The following is a 10788-nucleotide window of genomic DNA, read 5'->3' as shown; positions in this document are numbered from 1 at the left end:
CATAAGACCATTTTACAATTCTGGCCCAAGTTAGAAGCAGAGCCAATATTGTCAGATGTCGATAGTCCATATCTCGGAAACTATAAGAGATAATGCAATTTGGCAATCGGCAACGTAATTAGCATGCCGAATATTACTTGGAATGTGAATTGGAGCGAAATCGCTAATTCATAAGACCATTTTACAATTTTGACCCCAGTTAGAAACAGACTCTAAGGTGTAAAATTTCGATTGCCCATCTCTCGGAAACTATAAGAGATAATGCAATTTGGCAATCGGCAACGTGATTAACATGCCGAATATTACTTGGAATGTGAATTGGTGCGAAATCGCTAATTCATAAGACCATTTTACAATTTTGACCCCAGTTAGAAACAGACTCTAAGGTGTAAAATTTCGATTGCCCATATCTCGGAAACTATAAGAGATAATGCAATTTGGCAACCGGCAAGGTAATTAGCATGCCGAATATTGCTTGGAATGTGAATTGGAACGAAATCGCTAATTCATAAGACCATTTTACAATTCTGGCCCAAGCTAAAAGCAGAGCCAATATTGTAAAATGTCGATAGTCCATATCTCCGAAACTATAAGAGATAATGCATTTTGGCAATCGGCAACGTAATTAGCATGCCGAATATTACTTGGAATGTGAATTGAAGCGAAATCGCTAATTCATAAGACCATTTTACAATTCTGGCCCAAGTTAGAAGCAGAGCCAATATTGTAAGATGTCGATAGTCCATATCTCGGAAACTATAAGAGATAATGCAATTTGGCAATCGGCAACGTAATTAGCATGCCGAATATTACTTGGAATGTGAATTGGAGCGAATTCGCTAATTCATAAGACCATTTTACAATTCTGGCCCAAGTTAGAAGCAGAGCCAAAATTGTCAGATGTCGATAGTCCATATCTCGGAAACTATAAGAGATAATGCAATTTGGCAATCGGCAACGTAATTAGCATGCCGAATATTACTTGGAATGTGAATTGGAGCGAAATCGCTAATTCATAAGACCATTTTACAATTTCGACCCCAGTTAGAAACAGACTCTAAGGTGTAAAATTTCGATTGCCCATATCTCGGAAAAAATAAGAGATAATGCAATTTGGCAATCGGCAACGTGATTAGCATGCCGAATATTACTTGGAATGTGAATTGGAGCGAAATCGCTAATTCATAAGACCATTTTACAATTCTGGCCCAAGTTAGAAGCAGAGCCAATATTGTAAGATGTCGATAGTCCATATCTCGGAAACTATAAGAGATAATGCAATTTGGCAACCGGCAACGTAATTAGCATATCGAATATAGCTTGGAATGTTGGAATGTGAATTGGAACGAAATCGCTAATTCATAAGACCATTTTACAATTCTGGCCCAAGTTAGAAGCAGAGCCAATATTGTCAGATGTCGATAGTCCATATCTCGGAAACTATAAGAGATAATGCAATTTGGCAATCGGCAACGTAATTAGCATGCCGAATATTACTTGGAATGTGAATTGGAGCGAAATCGCTAATTCATAAGACCACTTTACAATTCTGGCCCAAGTTAGAAGCAGAGCCAATATTGTAAGATGTCGATAGTCCATATCTCGGAAACTATAAGAGATAATGCAATTTGGCAACCGGCAACGTAATTAGCATATCGAATATAGCTTGGAATGTTGGAATGTGAATTGGAACGAAATCGCTAATTCATAAGACCATTTTACAATTCTGGCCCAAGTTAGAAGCAGAGCCAATATTGTCAGATGTCGATAGTCCATATCTCGGAAACTATAAGAGATAATGCAATTTGGCAATCGGCAACGTAATTAGCATGCCGAATATTACTTGGAATGAGAATTGGAGCGAAATCGCTAATTCATAAGACCATTTTACAATTCTGGCCCAAGTTAGAAGCAGAGCCAATATTGTCAGATGTCGATAGTCCATATCTCGGAAACTATAAGAGATAATGCAATTTGGCAATCGGCAACGTAATTAGCATGCCGAATATTACTTGGAATGAGAATTGGAGCGAAATCGCTAATTCATAAGACCATTTTACAATTCTGGCCCAAGTTAGAAGCAGAGCCAATATTGTAAGATGTCGATAGTCCATATCTCGGAAACTATAAGAGATAATGCAATTTGGCAACCGGCAATGTAATTAGCATGCCGAATATTACTTGGAATGTGAATTGGAGCGCAATCGCTAATTCATAAGACCATTTTACAATTTCGACTCCAGTTAGAAACAGACTCTAAGGTGTAAAATTTCGATTGCCCATATCTCGGAAAAAATAAGAGATAATGCAATTTGGTAATCGGCAACGTGATTAGCATGCCGAATATTACTTGGAATGTGAATTGGAGCGAAATCGCTAATTCATAAGACCATTTTACAATTCTGGCACAAGTTAGAAGCAGAGCCAATAATGTAAGATGTCGATAGTCCATATCTCGGAAACTATAAGAGATAATGCAATTTGGCAATCGGCAACGTAATTAGCATGCCGAATATTACTTGGAATGTGAATTGGAGCGCAATCGCTAATTCATAAGACCATTTTACAATTTCGACTCCAGTTAGAAACAGACTCTAAGGTGTAAAATTTCGATTGCCCATATCTCGGAAAAAATAAGAGATAATGCAATTTGGTAATCGGCAACGTGATTAGCATGCCGAATATTACTTGGAATGTGAATTGGAGCGAAATCGCTAATTCATAAGACCATTTTACAATTCTGGCCCAAGTTAGATGCAGAGCCAATATTGTAAGATGTCGATAGTCCATATCTCGGAAACTATAAGAGATAATGCAATTTGGCAATCGGCAACGTAATTAGCATGCCGAATATTATTTGGAATGTGAATTGGAGCGAAATCGCTAATTCATAAGACCATTTTACAATTTCGACCCCAGTTAGAAACAGACTCTAAGGTGTAAAATTTCGATTGCCCATATCTCGGAAAAAATAAGAGATAATGCAATTTGGCAATCGGCAACGTGATTAGCATGCCGAATATTACTTGGAATGAGAATTGGAGCGAAATCGCTAATTCATAAGACCATTTTACAATTCTGGCCCAAGTTAGAAGCAGAGCCAATATTGTAAAATGTCGATAGTCCATATCTCGGAAACTATAAGAGATAATGCAATTTGGCAATCGGCAACGTAATTAGCATGCCGAATATTACTTGGAATGTGAATTGGAGCGAAATTGCTAATTCATAAGACCATTTTACAATTTCGACCCAATTAAGAAACAGACTCTAAGGTGTAAAATTTCGATTGCCCATATCTCGGTAAAAATAAGAGATAATGCAATTTGGCAATCGGCAACGTGATTAGCATGCCGAATATTACTTGGAATGTGAATTGGAGCGAAATCGCTAATTCATAAGACCATTTTACAATTCTGGCACAAGTTAGATGCAGAGCCAATAATGTAAGATGTCGATAGTCCATATCTCGGAAACTATAAGAGATAACGCAATTTGGCAATCGGCAACGTAATTAGCATGCCGAATATTACTTGGAATGTGAATTGGAGCGAAATCGCTAATTCATAAGACCATTTTACAATTTCGAAACCAGTTAGAAACAGACTCTAAGGTGTAAAATTTCGATTGCCCATATCTCGGAAACAATAAGAGATAATGCAATTTGGCAATCGGCAACGTGATTAGCATGCCGAATATTACTTGGAATGTGAATTGGAGCGAAATCGCTAATTCATAAGACCATTTTACAATTTTGACCCCAGTTAGAAACAGACTCTAAGGTGCAAAATTTCGATTGCCCATATCTCGGAAACTATAAGAGATAATGCAATTTGGCAACCGGCAACGTAATTAGCATGGCGAATATAGCTTGGAATGTTGGAATGTGAATTAGAACGAAATCGCTAATTCATAAGACCATTTTACAATTCTGGCCCAAGTTAGAAGCAGAGCCAATATTGTCAGATGTCGATGGTCCATATCTCGGAAACTATAAGAGATAATGCAATTTGGCAATCGGCAACGTAATTATCATGCCGAATATTACTTGGAATGAGAATTGGAGCGAAATCGCTAATTCATAAGACCATTTTACAATTCTGGCCCAAGTTAGAAGCAGAGCCAATATTCTAAGATGTCGATAGTCCATATCTCGGAAACTATAAGAGATAATGCAATTTGGCAATCGGCAACGTAATTAGCATGCCGAATATTACTTGGAATGTGAATTGGAGCGAAATCGCTAATTCATAAGACCATTTTACAATTTCGACCCCAGTTAGAAACAGACTCTAAGGTGTAAAATTTCGATTGCCCATATCTCGGAAAAAATAAGAGATAATGCAATTTGGCAATCGGCAACGTGATTAGCATGCCGAATATTACTTGGAATGTGAATTGGAGCGAAATCGCTAATTCATAAGACCATTTTACAATTCTGGCCCAAGTTAGAAGCAGAGCCAATATTGTCAGATGTCGATAGTCCATATCTCGGAAACTATAAGAGATAATGCAATTTGGCAATCGGCAACGTAATTAGCATGCCGAATATTGCTTGGAATGTGAATTGGAGCGAAATCGCTAATTCATAAAACCATTTTACAATTCTGGCCCAAGTTAGAAGCAGAGCCAAAATTGTCAGATGTCGATAGTCCATATCTCGGAAACTATAAGAGATAATGCAATTTGGCAATCGGCAACGTAATTAGCATGCCGAATATTACTTGGAATGTGAATTGGAGCGAAATCGCTAATTCATAAGACCATTTTACAATTTCGACCCCAGTTAGAAACAGACTCTAAGGTGTAAAATTTCGATTGCCCATATCTCGGAAAAAATAAGAGATAATGCAATTTGGCAATCGGCAACGTGATTAGCATGCCGAATATTACTTGGAATGTGAATTGGAGCGAAATCGCTAATTCATAAGACCATTTTACAATTCTGGCACAAGTTAGAAGCACAGCCAATATTGTAAGATGTCGATAGTCCATATCTCGGAAGCTATAAGAGATAATGCAATTTGGCAATCGGCAACGTAATTAGCATGCCGAATATTACTTGGAATGTGAATTGGAGCGAAATCGCTAATTCATAAGACCATTTTACAATTCCGGCCCAAATTAGAAGCGGAGACAATATTGTAAGATGTCGATAGTCCATATCTCGGAAACTATAAGAGATAATGCAATTTGGCAATCGGCAACGTAATTAGCATGCCGAATATTACTTGGAATGTGAATTGGAGCGAAATCGCTAATTCATAAGACCATTTTACAATTTTGACCCCAGTTAGGCTCGGAAAAAATAAGAGATAATGCAATTTGGCAATCGGCAACGTGATTAGCATGCCGAATATTACTTGGAATGAGAATTGGAGCGAAATCGCTAATTCATAAGACCATTTTACAATTCTGGCCCAAGTTAGAAGCAGAGCCAATATTGTAAAATGTCGATAGTCCATATCTCGGAAACTATAAGAGATAATGCAATTTGGCAATCGGCAACGTAATTAGCATGCCGAATATTACTTGGAATGTGAATTGGAGCGAAATTGCTAATTCATAAGACCATTTTACAATTTCGACCCAATTAAGAAACAGACTCTAAGGTGTAAAATTTCGATTGCCCATATCTCGGTAAAAATAAGAGATAATGCAATTTGGCAATCGGCAACGTGATTAGCATGCCGAATATTACTTGGAATGTGAATTGGAGCGAAATCGCTAATTCATAAGACCATTTTACAATTCTGGCCCAAGTTAGATGCAGAGCCAATATTGTAAGATGTCGATAGTCCATATCTCGGAAACTATAAGAGATAATGCAATTTGGCAATCGGCAACGTAATTAGCATGCCGAATATTATTTGGAATGTGAATTGGAGCGAAATCGCTAATTCATAAGACCATTTTACAATTTCGACCCCAGTTAGAAACAGACTCTAAGGTGTAAAATTTCGATTGCCCATATCTCGGAAAAAATAAGAGATAATGCAATTTGGCAATCGGCAACGTGATTAGCATGCCGAATATTACTTGGAATGAGAATTGGAGCGAAATCGCTAATTCATAAGACCATTTTACAATTCTGGCCCAAGTTAGAAGCAGAGCCAATATTGTAAAATGTCGATAGTCCATATCTCGGAAACTATAAGAGATAATGCAATTTGGCAATCGGCAACGTAATTAGCATGCCGAATATTACTTGGAATGTGAATTGGAGCGAAATTGCTAATTCATAAGACCATTTTACAATTTCGACCCAATTAAGAAACAGACTCTAAGGTGTAAAATTTCGATTGCCCATATCTCGGTAAAAATAAGAGATAATGCAATTTGGCAATCGGCAACGTGATTAGCATGCCGAATATTACTTGGAATGTGAATTGGAGCGAAATCGCTAATTCATAAGACCATTTTACAATTCTGGCACAAGTTAGATGCAGAGCCAATAATGTAAGATGTCGATAGTCCATATCTCGGAAACTATAAGAGATAACGCAATTTGGCAATCGGCAACGTAATTAGCATGCCGAATATTACTTGGAATGTGAATTGGAGCGAAATCGCTAATTCATAAGACCATTTTACAATTTCGAAACCAGTTAGAAACAGACTCTAAGGTGTAAAATTTCGATTGCCCATATCTCGGAAACAATAAGAGATAATGCAATTTGGCAATCGGCAACGTGATTAGCATGCCGAATATTACTTGGAATGTGAATTGGAGCGAAATCGCTAATTCATAAGACCATTTTACAATTTTGACCCCAGTTAGAAACAGACTCTAAGGTGCAAAATTTCGATTGCCCATATCTCGGAAACTATAAGAGATAATGCAATTTGGCAACCGGCAACGTAATTAGCATGGCGAATATAGCTTGGAATGTTGGAATGTGAATTAGAACGAAATCGCTAATTCATAAGACCATTTTACAATTCTGGCCCAAGTTAGAAGCAGAGCCAATATTGTCAGATGTCGATGGTCCATATCTCGGAAACTATAAGAGATAATGCAATTTGGCAATCGGCAACGTAATTATCATGCCGAATATTACTTGGAATGAGAATTGGAGCGAAATCGCTAATTCATAAGACCATTTTACAATTCTGGCCCAAGTTAGAAGCAGAGCCAATATTCTAAGATGTCGATAGTCCATATCTCGGAAACTATAAGAGATAATGCAATTTGGCAATCGGCAACGTAATTAGCATGCCGAATATTACTTGGAATGTGAATTGGAGCGAAATCGCTAATTCATAAGACCATTTTACAATTTCGACCCCAGTTAGAAACAGACTCTAAGGTGTAAAATTTCGATTGCCCATATCTCGGAAAAAATAAGAGATAATGCAATTTGGCAATCGGCAACGTGATTAGCATGCCGAATATTACTTGGAATGTGAATTGGAGCGAAATCGCTAATTCATAAGACCATTTTACAATTCTGGCACAAGTTAGAAGCAGAGCCAATAATGTAAGATGTCGATAGTCCATATCTCGGAAACTATAAGAAATAACGCAATTTGGTAATCGGCAACGTAATTAGCATGCCGAATATTACTTGGAATGTGAATTGGAGCGAAATCGCTAATTCATAAGACCATTTTACAATTTTGACCCCAGTTAGAAACAGACTCTAAGGTGTAAAATTTCGATTGCCCATATCTCGGAAACTATAAGAGATAATGCAATTTGGCAATCGGCAACGTAATTAGCATGGCGAATATAGCTTGGAATATGAATTGGAACGAAATCGCTAATTCATAAGACCATTTTACAATTCTGGCCCAAGTTAGAAGCAGAGCCAATATTGTCAGATGTCGATAGTCCATATCTCGGAAACTATAAGAGATAATGCAATTTGGCAATCGGCAACGTAATTAGCATGCCGAATATTGCTTGGAATGTGAATTGGAGCGAAATCGCTAATTCATAAGACCATTTTACAATTCTGGCCCAAGTTAGAAGCAGAGCCAATATTGTAAGATGTCGATAGTCCATATCTCGGAAGCTAAAAGAGATAATGCAATTTGGCAATCGGCAACGTAATTAGCATGCCGAATATTACTTGGAATGTGAATTGGAGCGAAATCGCTAATTCATAAGACCATTTTACAATTCTGGCCCAAATTAGAACCGGAGACAATATTGTAAGATGTCGATAGTCCATATCTCGGAAACTATAAGAGATAATGCAATTTGGCAATCGGCAACATAATTAGCATGCCGAATATTACTTGGAATGTGAATTGGAGCGAAATCGCTAATTCATAAGACCATTTTACAATTTTGACCCCAGTTAGAAACAGACTCTAAGGTGTAAAATTTCGATTGCCCATTTCTCGGAAACTATAAGAGATAATGCAATTTGGCAATCGGCAACGTAATTAGCATGCCGAATATTACTTGGAATGTGAATTGGAGCGAAATCGCTAATTCATAAGACCATTTTACAATTCTGGCCCAAGCTAAAAGCAGAGCCAATATTGTAAAATGTCGATAGTCCATATCTCCGAAACTATAAGAGATAATGCATTTTGGCAATCGGCAACGTAATTAGAATGCCGAATATTACTTGGAATGTGAATTGGAGCGAAATCGCTAATTCATAAAACCATTTTACAATTTCGACCCCAGTTAGAAACAGACTCTAAGTTGTAAAATTTCGATTGCCCATATCTCGGAAAAAATAAGAGATAATGCAATTTGGCAATCGGCAACGTGATTAGCATGCCGAATATTACTTGGAATGTGAATTGGAGCGAAATCGCTAATTCATAAGACCATTTTACAATTCTGGCACAAGTTAGAAGCAGAGCCAATAATGTAAGATGTCGATAGTCCATATCTCGGAAACTATAAGAGATAACGCAATTTGGCAATCGGCAACGTAATTAGCATGCCGAATATTACTTGGAATGTGAATTGGAGCGAAATCGCTAATTCATAAGACCATTTTACAATTTTGACCCCAGTTAGAAACAGACTCTAAGGTGTAAAATTTCGATTGCCCATATCTCGGAAACTATAAGAGATAATGCAATTTGGCAACCGGCAACGTAATTAGCATGGCGAATATAGCTTGGAATGTTGGAATGTGAATTGGAACGAAATCGCTAATTCATAAGACCATTTTACAATTCTGGCCCAAGTTAGAAGCAGAGCCAATATTGTCAGATGTCGATAGTCCATATCTCGGAAACTATAAGAGATAATGCAATTTGGCAATCGGCAACGTAGTTAGCATGCCGAATATTACTTGGAATGAGAATTGGAGCGAAATCGCTAATTCATAAGACCATTTTACAATTCTGGCCCAAGTTAGAAGCAGAGCCAATATTGTAAGATGTCGATAGTCCATATCTCGGAAACTATAAGAGATAATGCAATTTGGCAATCGGCAACGTAATTAGCATGCCGAATATTACTTGGAATGTGAATTGGAGCGAAATCGCTAATTCATAAGACCATTTTACAATTTCGACCCCAGTTAGAAACAGACTCTAAGGTGTAAAATTTCGATTGCCCATATCTCGGAAAAAATAAGAGATAATGCAATTTGGCAATCGGCAACTTGATTAGCATGCCGAATATTACTTGGAATGTGAATTGGAGCGAAATCGCTAATTCATAAGACCATTTTACAATTCTGGCACAAGTTAGAAGCAGAGCCAATAATGTAAGATATCGGTAGTCCATATCTCGGAAACTATAAGAGATAACGCAATTTGCCGATCGGCAACGTAATTAGCATGCCGAATATTACTTGGAATGTGAATTGGAGCGAAATCGCTAATTCATAAGACCATTTTACAATTTTGACCCCAGTTAGAAACAGACTCTAAGGTGTAAAATTTCGATTGCCCATATCTCGGAAAAAATAAGAGATAATGCAATTTGGCAATCGGCAACGTGATTAGCATGCCGAATATTACTTGGAATGTGAATTGGAGCGAAATCGCTAATTCATAAGACCATTTTACAATTCTGGCACAAGTTAGAAGCAGAGCCAATATTGTAAGATGTCGATAGTCCATATCTCGGAAGCTATAAGAGATAATGCAATTTGGCAATCGGCAACGTAATTAGCATGCCGAATATTACTTGGAATGTGAATTGGAGCGAAATCGCTAATTCATAAGACCATTTTACAATTCTGGCCCAAATTAGAAGCGGAGACAATATTGTAAGATGTCGATAGTCCATATCTCGGAAACTATAAGAGATAATGCAATTTGGCAATCGGCAACGTAATTAGAATGCCGAATATTACTTGGAATGTGAATTGGAGCGAAATCGCTAATTCATAAGACCATTTTACAATTTTGACCCCAGTTAGAAACAGACTCTAAGGTGTAAAATTTCGATTGCCCATCTCTCGGAAACTATAAGAGATAATGCAATTTGGCAATCGGCAACGTGATTAACATGCCGAATATTACTTGGAATGTGAATTGGAGCGAAATCGCTCATTCATAAGACCATTTTACAATTTTGACCCCAGTTAGAAACAGACTCTAAGGTGTAAAATTTCGATTGCCCATATCTCGGAAACTATAAGAGATAATGCAATTTGGCAACCGGCAACGTAATTAGCATGCCGAATATTGCTTGGAATGTGAATTGGAGCGAAATCGCTAATTCATAAGACCATTTTACAATTCTGGCCCAAGTTAGAAGCAGAGCCAATATTGTAAGATGTCGATAGTCCATATCTCGGAAACTATAAGAGATAATGCAATTTGGCAATCGGCAACGTAATTAGCATGCCGAATATTACT

The sequence above is a fragment of the Rhynchophorus ferrugineus genome, unplaced genomic scaffold (assembly GCF_030347505.1).
Source record: "Rhynchophorus ferrugineus isolate W39M unplaced genomic scaffold, kcgeb_rfMv2 rfM8, whole genome shotgun sequence".
In the NCBI taxonomy this organism is placed as follows: Eukaryota; Metazoa; Arthropoda; class Insecta; order Coleoptera; family Curculionidae; genus Rhynchophorus; species Rhynchophorus ferrugineus.
This window is presented reverse-complemented; position numbering follows the sequence as displayed.